The 13639-nt window shown below is 38.1% G+C and overlaps 1 pseudogene across 1 annotated transcript in view; it reads left to right on the plus strand.

Moving 5' to 3' along the window:
* The window catches only part of LOC149209127 (heat shock protein 90-5, chloroplastic-like), a 53003-nt pseudogene that overhangs the window by 21406 nt on the left and 17958 nt on the right, over positions 1-13639 (plus strand). The window lies entirely within an intron of this gene.

Genomic DNA, 13639 nt, shown 5'->3' on the forward strand with positions numbered 1-13639 from the left:
CCAGGTGGCCGAGAAGAAGAAGAAAGGGAAGGAGAAAAAGAAGAAGTCAGCCAAGCAAGGGGCAACTGTTAGAAACATATTTGGGCACTGTAACCCCAATCACATATGTCCATAAACCAAGGGCTTCTAAACCCCTAAAAGTGTTGTTTTATACCCTAAAGGATCAAGATCAATTGATTACATCATTTCCCAGAAGTTCTCCCTAAAAAAATGCTCAGAACTAGTCAAAACTTGACCATACAGACTGCTCCATGCTGAGGGTGCGATGCATCTCACTTGTTATACACAAAGGGTGTGATGCATACTGAAAAGCCCTTCTGTAGGGTGCGATGAGCGAGAGCAGACAAATGGCAGAGGCAGTTTGCTAGGTGGAAACTCAAAGAATCTTCTAGAAACTGCTCATATGACACTTGCCTCTCTGAATTTGCCCAGGGATGAGTAAGAGATCATGAAATCTGCAACTAGAACCAAGAACTATCAATGAAATGACACTAATCAAAATCCCAGAAGCTAACTCACCCCCCTGAAAATATCTATATATGGATCCCTCATCCTAGAGATCTAGAGGCTAGAATTTTGTATTTTGTAAGGAAGTGTTGTTGGTTTCTCTATGAAGCATTGTATTGTTGGGTGATCTAGATTTTCATGAGGTGAAGAGGGCTTTCATGCTGGGAGGATGGCACTGGATCAAACAGTTGGGTTGTAATCCTCTCTTCTACTACTTCTATTAATAAAGTTATTTGAGTTTTCCTTCATATACGTGTATATTTCTGAATCTTGCGTTTGTGTATGCATTTGTATGGTTAATGTACATCTGATTCTACATTGTTTATGGTTATAGATCTCTATGCTTTGATGGTATTTTTTTGCTTTGACTCTACAGGTGTTCTTTGAAGTGGGACAAGTGAGAAAGGAGTGGTGAAATCTCTATCAAATGAGAGAGGAAACGAGTAAGGAGCCAAGCGAAAGACTAAGGTCGGTGCTCTCTACTTCTCTCTCATCTATCTCTCATAAAGGAAAACACAAGTTACTTTGAATTGTTTGTTTTTAAGATAGCTACCCATCTTAGTGGGACTAGTAGATCCGAGTAGACACTAGTTTTCCCAGAAACAAAACGGTGACTCCACTAGGAAGTGAATATTTTGTTTATTTGTTACTGTTGTTTGCTTTATAAACTATAGACGGAGCTTGAAGTTAAGCCAACTAGCCTTCGAAATGCTTTTGCTATGCAATTGCAAAGTAGATCAACGTTGCTTCAGCCAATCTCTAGGATGGTTTATGAACTAAACATCTGACTTGCAAACATCCTAAGTGCCCTGTGGTAGCTCAATAATCTCATTAGATCAGCCCCTATACTTTGTGTTTACTGTCTATCATAAGCTCAGCCTAAACCCCTGAACTTAGCTGCAAACTGTGGGTGAAAACCAAGCTCAGTCTCATCCCTGTACCATCGCACTATCTCTCATTGGAAGTCTGGATGCATCGCACCTCCCATGTGCTACAGGTGAGATGCATCCCTGTTTCCCTTAAGGACAGGTGCGATGATTGAATGAGACTGTTTCTCTCTCCAGATTTTGGTTTTTTCTTCATTGTTTTCAGCTCTATTTAGTAGTTTTACTGTTGTTGATCAGTATATTACTATTGAAACCTTCTTCCTTTACATTATTCAGCCTCCATTGATAAGGAATTGTGAATGTTTTTTTATGTATTTTTCATCATTTACAGTCATCCTTTGTAAAAAGTAGCTTAATCAAACTGTCGTCTTTTGATTCGAAAGTGTCGCAATTGTCGTTTTCAGTCAAGAAAAAGAGTGTTGTAAAGTCTTCCTCTTTTAGATAGTCGATTATACTTTTGCCATTGTATTTGATTTGAATTTTCAATTCTTTGAAGTGTCAAAAATAGTTTTCCATTCAAAAGTGAAAGTGTCGTCTTAGTCTTCCTTTCGTTTTTGAAAAGAAATTGCTAAAGTGTCACTTTAAGGAAAAGTAGTTCAGATCTGTACTTAGTTTTCCTTTTGTCATTCTCACATTAAGGAAATAGAAAACAAATACATGCATGTGCATTTGCATTTAGACTGAATGCAGAAATTGATTTAGGAAAAGTACATTTAGTGTGCTCTCTGCTCTATGTTGAAAGAATCGTACTCTTCTTTCCTTAGTAGCTAGGATTTTCATTGCTACAAGAAAATAAACGACTGTTTATCATTTAGATTACATATTTAGGAATTATATATCTACATCAGGTGGTGAAACTTGAAAGGCAAACTTCTTAAGAAAGACCAACTATAAAATAAACCTCAATGAACATAAAAACGCTTTGGAACCTAACGCACAACATCTAGAAGTTTAGGCTAGAGACGTATTCCGGCGTCATAAAGTCTGGTAACTATCATTTTCATTGTAGGTTGGGTGATTCCTCCTCTTTGATATGACAAGTGTTAGTATGGACTTGTGTTCCCACGTACCGTCGAGTATATATTGGGAGACCACAATAGGTTGATATCCTTTATCCTTAGGAAGCTGTGTCTGCCGCCCTATCGATTGCAATGCACTGAACACAGCATTCGAGAAGATTGACTGCCGTACGTAAAGTCCTCGGTAATTTCTCTATAATTTACCACCGAGGTGTATATTGTAGTTTTGCGATTGGTTTGGTAATCCCTCTGTCTAGATTTCTAGAGTAGTCACTTTCGTTCCTTTTCAGACTCCTTAAAAGAAAAGGTCCATCTGAGCACTTGTCACTTCAGGCTCATTAAAAATCGAAGGCGACTAGAGTCATCTTTAGCTTTTTCTCGACTCTTAAAAATTGAAAAAGAAAGTTGTGTCAAAGCGTCATAAAATTTATTTTATTCGAAATAACATCATTGTTCCCTCATTGGTCTTAGGTTGAGAAAATGGAGTCCACCAATCAAGGATTTCCCCTTGGGGGAATCCTAGTCCTTTCTCTTCTTGGGGAGATATTGGTGCTCCATACATGGCTACATTGTCCCTTCCAGGACTCACAATTGGCCTGCCAGTATGGCTATTCTCGACCTCTGTCATTCAAAACACCATAATTCCTCAGCAATCAAATTAGCAACCAGATGATACTGAAGTTTCTCCCCCACCTTCCACTTCATTTGTTTCTCCCTCTCCTTCTTCCTCTTCGCTTGGTGAAACTAGTAACACTAAAAACCAAGTAACTGAGAAGAAGAAGAAAGGGAAGGAGAAGAAGAAGAAGAAGCCAATGGCGAAAAGGGGCAACCATGCATCATTTGGCGAAAATCCACACACTGCACCATCCAAACCCAAATCTCCGTGTGTCATTTGCAAAGGATACCACTATCATCGAGATTGTCCTTGCATCCCACGGATCTTGAGAGACTGGTCTCCCCGCTTGCACAATCTGGTGTCTTCAACCTTTGTCGATCATGTTGAGAGTACACCGTCAACTAGTGAAAATGAAGTCAATGGACAAAAAGGAAGATCTAAATTTCCTTGTAGGTTGTGTGAAGGCGATCATGCCCTCCACCACTGTCCCTTCCTGGACGAAGCTAAAAGAGTCTTGGATAACCATCCTGCTTCACCGCAGTAACTTCCACCTGGATACAAGAAACTCTTGCCAAGTCCATCGCTAGTTGAAAATCCGACTGACATACCTTTATTGTCATTCGAAATGCCTATCATTGAAGATAAACCCTCTGAGTCCACACTGGACCAAAGTCAACAGGTCAAGACGACAGTCAACCCAATATTGTCTTTAGAAGGTCCACCTTTAGATGATACAATCTCCAAAGAGAATGAGAACGACACCGTTCAAATTATTTTTGTTAACACAGAATCCAATGAACATGGGGGAAATCTACCTGTTCCTTTACCACAGGAGGGAAGTTCCTCAGTTCAAGAGATTCATCTGGCCATTTATTTGGTCCCTCCTCCAAGCAATCTAGTCGTTTCCTTTGATTGGAACCTACTAGCGAGACCTTGCGTACCATCTAATGTGCCATTCCGAATCATAGTACAAGCTTACAGAATTATCATGACTGGACTATCATAGATGAAGGGGCTTTCGTGAGTATCCTTTCCTCAGCTGCTTGGAAAGCGCTTGGTTCACCATCGCTTCTGCCTGAGATTCAAAATTTGTCAGGCTTCAATAAAGGAACCAGTCGACCGTTAGGGATCCTTCCAAATTTGCCTATAACTTTGAGAAGGAAAATCATTCATCTGAACGTGATGGTAGTCCAAGGGCCACTAGATAACAATCTACTCCTTGGGCATGACTACATTTACAACATGGGAGCTATTGTTTCCTCACTCTTTCGAGTGATGTGTTTCCCGTATGAAGGCATAATGGTACAACTTGTTGACCAGCTTTCATTCCCTGGTTCAAACACATCTACTAGTCAAATTCCATCCCTAAATGGTCTCTTTGCACAAGGAATGTCTCATCAACCTCCAATCCATCCACCTGATGACTACGAGTGATTCGGTGAATGTGACGAAACCCAGGAGGCATGTGCCCTGGTCTGCTTCGGCAGGAAAACCCCAGATAAAAGATAGGTTTCCTCGTAGGATATATGACCAGTTTGACACACCCGTCCATTTAGGATATGGGATCAGTCTGGAATAGGATTCGCTCATCGAAGGTTATGTGATTAGAAGTGGATCCACACCTTTCACCTTTGTCCATTTCGATGGACATAGCCAAGGAAGTTTTTTGTCTGCAACGTGGAAGAAAAAATCTTGCTTTAATACAAGGACTTTCGTATGGTAACCTGGAAACTCTACTTTCTTAATACCTAGGGGCATGCAAACCTTTTTTATGCAAGTGAAAAGTGACCAGTGTAACTCTAACTCTGTAGTATTTTACTAACTTCAACTACTTAGGTTAGGTGATTGGTCTGATCCACCATTCACCTTTGTCGGGGCCGATGACACTGGCAAAGCAAAGGAAATGTTTTGTACGAAACTATCCTACTTAACCTAAGTAGTTCGTTAACCCCTAGTGTAGTTAGTTCTGTAGTTGGTCGTTTCTAGCCTGCATACAAAAGGTGTTGAGCAAAGTTTCGCATGGGGCAAGCTCATTAAAAAATGAACCTACTTATGAGAGGCATCCTTAAAGACAATTGGAATGAGAAATGTTTCCGCAAAGTTCAAGCTCATTAAAAAATAACCCTAGCACTTAGCATAGTTTCCAAAGATTCAAGCTCATTAAAAAATGAATCCACCCTTTCAGTAAATAACCTTTGTGATCACATTGCTATTAGCCTTTTGAGCCTTGGTCATGTTCTTACCGTCACCTCCACTCTTTTAGTCGATCATATGCTTCCACTTGATTGTTTACCCTTTTGAGGAACAGTTGCGACAAGTGATTCTGTTAGCCACCTTCTTTAGACTGCCGTGATTGAAAAGTTCCAAACTTACTTGGAACCAGTTGCTACCCGAAAACATCACTCGTTCCTCAAAAAAGAGTCTCTTTTAAGCTCTTTTTATACTCATAAAATATGAAAAGGTTGCCAAGAAATTGGCCTCTCCAACTCGTTAAAGTGATTGGAAGTGCCATCCCTCCTCTATATTTTAATCTTTTTGGACCCGAGGGATCATTACACAAAAAGATCGAGCGCTTGTCTTTTTCGGCTTGCTAAACTGATCAGAAAGGTCATCGCTTTCGTATTATTTTATACTTTTTTCGACTTAATGGATTATACTACAAAAAAGAACTACTGGAGTTTCCTTTTCGTCTCTTTTCAGACTCTCTAAATATGAAAAGGACCGAGTTATCTTTGTTTTTAAACTCGTTAAAACAATAGCGACAAACTTGTTTGTACGGACAAGAGCGAGTTTCATTATTGCTAGGCTCGCTAAAACATAGCAACGGGTTTGCCCAAAGGGAAAATTATAGAACAAGCATATGTTATCCTCCTCAAGCTTGACAAAAATAAAGAGGTACTAGTTAGCAATGACTTGGGAAAAAGGGAAGAAAAGTTGAAGAACTTCATTGGTAGCAGGTTGCTCTTGAACATGACACTTTCACTCCATCACCATGATTGAGTTGGGTTGGGTTATTCCGTTCACCGGTCATATCACCATTTGTCCTCTGTACCATCCATTTTTGGGGTTAACGATACCAATCAATTTCAATGTCGCTGATATGTTCAAGAGAAGTCACTCAGAGAATTCACTAACACAGCTAATGCCTCATCCACTGCAATGCCTTCATGCTCCATTTTTCATGACCGCCACTGTGAACCTTGTATCATCAGATCGTTTTCACCTCCACAAAATCATTTGCTCTGTTCCGTGTCGTAGATGTGGGATTCATTAAAGCCCTCCTATGACGGGTCACTTCTTGTCGACATCAACTCATTATCCAAGAAGTTGACTTAGGAACAACCCTTTCAGTACTTTGAAGCTTGCATGCCTCAATGGAAAGTTTCTCACTTCTGGCGACAGGTTTACATCAATGGCCTTCGACCAAAAGATTTTGCGTGGTGTTCGACATCGACTCATGTATTCACACCATGTGAATTGTACTGCAGTACCTTGAGGGTCATTATCATTATCAGTGATTCCTCTCGTGCCTGTTAATAGCTTACATCATTGGCTGGTAATCAGACGATGTCTTTCCATGTTTGACATCAAAACATCTTTTTCACATGGATCGACTTGTACTTCGGGTGAAGATTGAACGAGTTTGAAGACCCCAGATCTAGTTTCATCCATCTAGGCTGCGATATATTCAGGAAAATAAAGACATCAAATGTACTCCATAGCTGCAAAGATAATCATCCAAGATAAGGGATGATGGATCTACCAGAATCATCAGTCTGCTACACAGACGATTGTCTGTCCTATGTACATGAAAATGAATTTATAAAGTTGAGCATGGGAATGCCCACCTCAGCTAGATCATGAAAATATTATGAAGATAATGTATTGTATTGAATCTTATTACAGGTCACCTTCCAGTTCTAAAGACCCCGAATCCTCATGATAAGGCATTTCATCCCACATCAAAAGATTTACGGCCTCATGCTTTAGGGGGCAACTGTTATAGACATATTTGGGCACTACAAACCCAATCACATATGTCCATAAACCAAGGGCTTCTAAAACCATAAAAGTGTTGTTTCATACCCTAAAGGACCAAGATCAACTGATTACATCATTTCCTAGAAGTTCTCCTTGAAAATCTGCACAGAACTGGTCAAAACTGGACCATACAGACTACTCCATGCTGAGGGTGCGATGCATCTCACCTATTACACACAAAGGGTGCGATGCATACTGAAAAACCCTTCTGTAAGGTGCGATGAGCGAGAGCAAACAAATGGCAGAGGCAGTTTGCTAGGTGGAAACACTACAACAAATACCTATGATTAGCGTCCCTTTTTACTTATGTTTTTGCATCTACAACCCATTTTTGGTGCTATTTGCATCCATTTATCAAATATGGTGCAAAACATGACACAAAATTTGCATCAAGTTTTGCACCAAATCTTACACCAAGTTTAGCACCATGTATTGCAATAGGTTTTGCACCGGGTTTTGCACCAAATTTTATTGTTCTAGGTTTTGCATCAAGTTTGGCACCTAATTTTGTTTGACATACTTTTCCATCCTCATTTTCATCCACTTTTTGAACCTACACTTGCATCAACTTTTGCATCGACTTTTGCACCCTTTTTTGCATCCATTTTTGCATCCCTTTTCTGCCAAGTTTTACATCACATTTTGTGTCTAGTTTTGCATATAATTTTGCATCTACTTTTGTTGCATCCACTTTTCCATCTTGTTTTTCATCCATATTTACATCCTCTTTTGCATCTATTATTGTGCCCACTATTGCATCTAATATTTTTGTGCCACAATTGGCGCCTATTTTGGCACCTCCTTTTGCACCCACTTTTGATTATAATTTTGCATCCTCATTTGCGTCTAGGTTTTCATAAAATTTTACATCTATTTTTGCATCACTTTTTGTATCCACTTTTGGATCAGGATTTGCATTGGGTTTTGTGTCTCGTTTTGCATCTACTTTTGCATATACTTCTATTACATCCACTTTTGCATACAATTTTGCACCCATTGTTGCACCCATTTTAAAGTCCACTTTTTGCATCCCTTTTTACATCTTCATTTGCATCATAGTTTGATTCTTTTTTGCATCTATCATTACATCCACTTTTGTTGTGCCATAATTTGCACCATGTTTTGCACTTACTGTTGTACCCATGTTTGCTTCTAATTTGCATCCATGTTCACATCCTCTTTTGCATCAAATATTTTTATCAAATAGTGCATATCTTTTTGCATCCACTTTTGTGTTAGGTTTATGCATTGGGTTTTTCATATTGTTTTGTATCTACTTTTGCATCTACTTCCATTGTATCCATTTTTTGCATCCAATTTTGTTTCGCCTGTTGCATCAATGTTTGCTTCCACTTTTACATCCCTTTTTACATCTTATTTTGCATATTTTTTTGTCTATTGTTCCATCCACTTTTGTTGCACCATATCTCGCGCCTACCATTGTAACCACATTTTCTTCCACTTTTTCATCCACATTTGCACCCTCTTTTGTGTTCAAGTTTGCATCAAATATTGTGTATGTTTTTGCATCCCCTATTGCATCAACTTTTGTTTCATCCATTTTTGCATCTAATTTTGTGTCCACTGTTGCACCCATATTTTTGTCCATGTTTACGTCCCTTTTTTCATCTTATTTTGTATCCATGTTTGTCTCTTTTTTGCATCTAGGTTTGTGTCCTTTTCTGTGTCCGTTGTTGCATCCACATTTGTTTCACCACAATTTGTGCCAAGTTTTACGCCTACCATTGGACCCATGTTTGCTTCCACTTTTGCATTCATGTTTGCATCCAAGTTTGCATTGACAACTGCATCTCTTTTGCATCCACTTTTGTGTCAGGTTTTTCATGTTGTTGTGCATCTACTTATGTTGCATCCACTCTTCATCCAATTTTACTTCTATTATTGCCCCCATTTCTGTGTTCACTTTTGCATCCCTTTTCCAACGCTCATCATATTTTCTGCATTGATGATATTCCTTATGGCATTGACAGTTATGAACAATTGATGACAATGTCAATAATCTTGAAAATGATGAAAATGAAGATGATGGCGATGACATGAATTGTGATTATGATGATAAAGACGATAGTGGTTACAATGACAATGATGATGATGGCAATGATTATGATGATGACGACGCTAATGACCTTGGCGAATCTTCCCAATTTTTAAATGTTGCCATTGTCATAATCATAAACATTATCTTTGGTGTTGTCATCCTTGTCATCATCATCATCATTATCATCATTTTCATGTAGGTCATCATAAAAAACAATAATGGCATGAATGATGATGATGTCCATGATGATGATTACAACAATGATGATAGAAATTACATTAATGAGGATGATGGGGATGATAAAAATGACAATGACAATGATAAGGGTGGTGATGATGATCATCACCGATCATCTCTTAAAAATAGAGTTGTTATTTCTCTTACGTATATCAATGTGTCCTAAACAACCCTTTTCTAGCACTGATCACATTTTTTGGGTTGATATTTCTTACAATAGCTATAATTATGAACAATTGCAAAAAATGTCCATAATGATGATGATGGAGCTGATGTTGATGGCATGAATGGTGATTATGATGATAATGTAATGATGGAAATAACGATGACAAGGATGATGGTGATGATGATGACAATGATTATGATAATGTGAATGACCTTACAATCTTATGGATTCGTGAACAATTACTAGTTTCAATACCATCTTCTGGATACGTATTACTATCATACTTTTTACATTTTATGTCTCTCTTGAGGTATCTTACTATAATGGTGTTGTCAACACTAGAAAGATATCTTGTTGTAATGGTGGTTCTAATGTAGCACCAGCAAAGTTTTTGTTAAATTTTGGTTAAAAAAATTGATTTATGCAATTATTTTGACAATCTATGTAAAAAAGTAAATAACATACAATTATTTTGACTGTAGTCCCATTGATTATCATGAATTCACCAGTTTGAAGACCATCTTCTACATACATATTATTATTAAACTTTTTTCATTATATCCCTCTTATATCTTGTTGTAATGGTAGTATTAGCACTAGAAAAATATCTTGTTGTAATGGTGATGTTAGTATTAGCACTAAAAAAATCATTAAATTTTGGTAAAAAAAATTTTGATAATTTATTTGTTTTTAATTTACATAAATTCACCCAATCGTGAGGATTAGGTGTCAACAGTTTTTATGTATTTGTCCATCATTTACGATTTCTAGTCAAAAAGTAGACTAATCGAACTGTCATTTTTTGATGCAAAAGTGTCGTAATTGTCATTTTGAGTCAAAAAGAAGAGTGTCGTAAAGTCTTCCTCCTCTAGATAGTCGATTGTACTTTTGTCATTGTATTTGATTTGAATTGTTAATATTTGAAGTGTTGAAAGCGGTTTTCTATTCGAAATCGAAAAGTGTCGTTTTAGTCTTCCTTTCATTTTGAAAAGAAATTGTCGAAATGTCGCTTTGAAGAAAATAATTTAGACCTATACTTAGTTTTCCTTTTTGGCATTTTCACATTAAGGAAATAAAAAAAAAAATACATGCATGTGCATTTGCATTTAGACTGTATGCGGAAAATGATTTAGGAAAAGTGCATTTAATGTGTGCTCTTTGCTCTCTGTTGAAAGAATTGTTATCTTCTTTCCTTAGTAGCTAGGATTTTCATTGCTAAAAAAAAATAAACGTCTGTTTATCGTTTTAGATTGAATATTTAGGAATTTTACATCTACATCACGTGGTGAACCTTGAAAGACAAACTTCTAAACAAGATCAACACTAAAATAAATCTCAATGAACATAAAAACGCTTTAGAACCTAACGCAACAAATCTAGAAGTCTAGGCTAGAGACGTATTCCAGCGTCATAAAACCTAGTAACTATCATTTTCATCGAAGGTTGGGTGATTCCTCCTCTTTGATATGACAAGTGCTAGTACGGACTTGTGCTCCCTGTACCGTCGAGTATATATTGGGAGACCACAATAGGTTGATATCCTTTATCCATAGGAAGCCATGTTTTTCGCCCTATCGATCGCAATACACTGAACATAGAATTCAGAAAGATTGACTGCCGTACATAAGTCCTTGGTAATTTCTCTTTAATTTACCACCAAGGTGTATATTGCAATTTTGCGATTGATTTGGTAATCCCTCTGTCTAGATTTCCAGAGTAGTCACTTTCGTTCCTTTTCGACTCCTTAAAATAAAAGGTCCATCTGAGCACTTATCACTTCAGGCTCATTAAAATCGAAGGCTACTAGAGTCATCTTTAGCTTTTTCTCGACACTTAAATATTGAAAAATCAAAGTTGTGTCAAAGCGTCATTAAAATTTATTTAAATCGGAATAACATCCCTGTTCCTTCGTTGATCTTAGGTTGAGATAATGGAGTCCACCAATCAAGGAATCCCTCTTGGGGGGAATCCTAGTCCTTTCTCTTCTTGGGGAGATATTGGTGCTCCGTATATGGCTACATTGTCCCTTCCAGGAATCACAATTGGCCTGCCAGTATGGCTATTCTCAACCTCTTTCGTTCAAAACACCGTGATTCCTCAGCAATCAAATCAGCAACCAGTTGACACTGAAGTTGACCCTTCGCCTTCTACTTCGTTTGTTTCTCCCTCCCCTTCTTCCTCTTCGCTTGGTGAAAGTAGCGATGCTAGTAACCAGGTGGCCGAGAAGAAGAAGAAAGGGAAGGAGAAAAAGAAGAAGTCAGCCAAGCAAGGGGCAACTGTTAGAAACATATTTGGGCACTGTAACCCCAATCACATATGTCCATAAACCAAGGGCTTCTAAACCCCTAAAAGTGTTGTTTTATACCCTAAAGGATCAAGATCAATTGATTACATCATTTCCCAGAAGTTCTCCCTAAAAAAATGCTCAGAACTAGTCAAAACTTGACCATACAGACTGCTCCATGCTGAGGGTGCGATGCATCTCACCTGTTATACACAAAGGGTGTGATGCATACTGAAAAGCCCTTCTGTAGGGTGCGATGAGCGAGAGCAGACAAATGGCAGAGGCAGTTTGCTAGGTGGAAACTCAAAGAATCTTCTAGAAACTGCTCATATGACACTTGCCTCTCTGAATTTGCCCAGGGATGAGTAAGAGATCATGAAATCTGCAACTAGAACCAAGAACTATCAATGAAATGACACTAATCAAAATCCCAGAAGCTAACTCACCCCCCTGAAAATATCTATATATGGATCCCTCATCCTAGAGATCTAGAGGCTAGAATTTTGTATTTGGTAAGGAAGTGTTGTTGGTTTCTCTATGAAGCATTGTATTGTTGGGTGATCTAGATTTTCATGAGGTGAAGAGGGCTTTCATGCTGGGAGGATGGCACTGGATCAAACAGTTGGGTTGTAATCCTCTCTTCTACTACTTCTATTAATAAAGTTATTTGAGTTTTCCTTCATATACGTGTATATTTCTGAATCTTGCGTTTGTGTATGCATTTGTATGGTTAATGTACATCTGATTCTACATTGTTTATGGTTATAGATCTCTATGCTTTGATGGTATTTTTTTGCTTCGACTCTACAGGTGTTCTTTGAAGTGGGACAAGTGAGAAAGGAGTGGTGAAATCTCTATCAAAGGAGAGAGGAAACGAGTAAGGAGCCAAGCGAAAGACTAAGGTCGGTGCTCTCTACTTCTCTCTCATCTATCTCTCATAAAGGAAAACACAAGTTACTTTGAATTGTTTGTTTTTAAGATAGCTACCCATCTTAGTGGGACTAGTAGATCCGAGTAGACACTAGTTTTCCCAGAAACAAAACGGTGACTCCACTAGGAAGTGAATATTTTGTTTATTTGTTACTGTTGTTTGCTTTATAAACTATAGACGGAGCTTGAAGTTAAGCCAACTAGCCTTCGAAATGCTTTTGCTATGCAATTGCAAAGTAGATCAACGTTGCTTCAGCCAATCTCTAGGATGGTTTATGAACTAAACATCTGACTTGCAAACATCCTAAGTGCCCTGTGGTAGCTCAATAATCTCATTAGATCAGCCCCTATACTTTGTGTTTACTGTCTATCATAAGCTCAGCCTAAATCCCTGAACTTAGCTGCAAACTGTGGGTGAAAACCAAGCTCAGTCTCATCCCTGGACCATCGCACTATCTCTCATTGGTAGTCTGGATGCATCGCACCTCCCATGTGCTACAGGTGAGATGCATCCCTGTTTCCCTTAAGGACAGGTGCGATGATTGAATGAGACTGTTTCTCTCTCCAGATTTTGGTTTTTTCTTCATTGTTTTCAGCTCTATTTAGTAGTTTTACTGTCTATGATCAGTATATTACTATTGAAACCTTCTTCCTTTACATTATTCAGCCTCCATTGATAAGGAATTGTGAATGTTTTTTTATGTATTTTTCATCATTTACAGTCCTCCTTTGCAAAAAGTAGCTTAATCAAACTGTCGTCTTTTGATTCGAAAGTGTCGCAATTGTCGTTTTCAGTCAAGAAAAAGAGTGTTGTAAAGTCTTCCTCTTTTAGATAGTCGATTATACTTTTGCCATTGTATTTGATTTGAATTGTCAATTCTTTGAAGTGTCAA

This window comes from Pinus tabuliformis, chromosome 1_2 (genome assembly GCF_031772625.1).
Source record: "Pinus tabuliformis cultivar Carrire ecotype Pingquan chromosome 1_2, CPIR1, whole genome shotgun sequence".
Lineage (NCBI taxonomy): Eukaryota > Viridiplantae > Streptophyta > Pinopsida > Pinales > Pinaceae > Pinus > Pinus tabuliformis.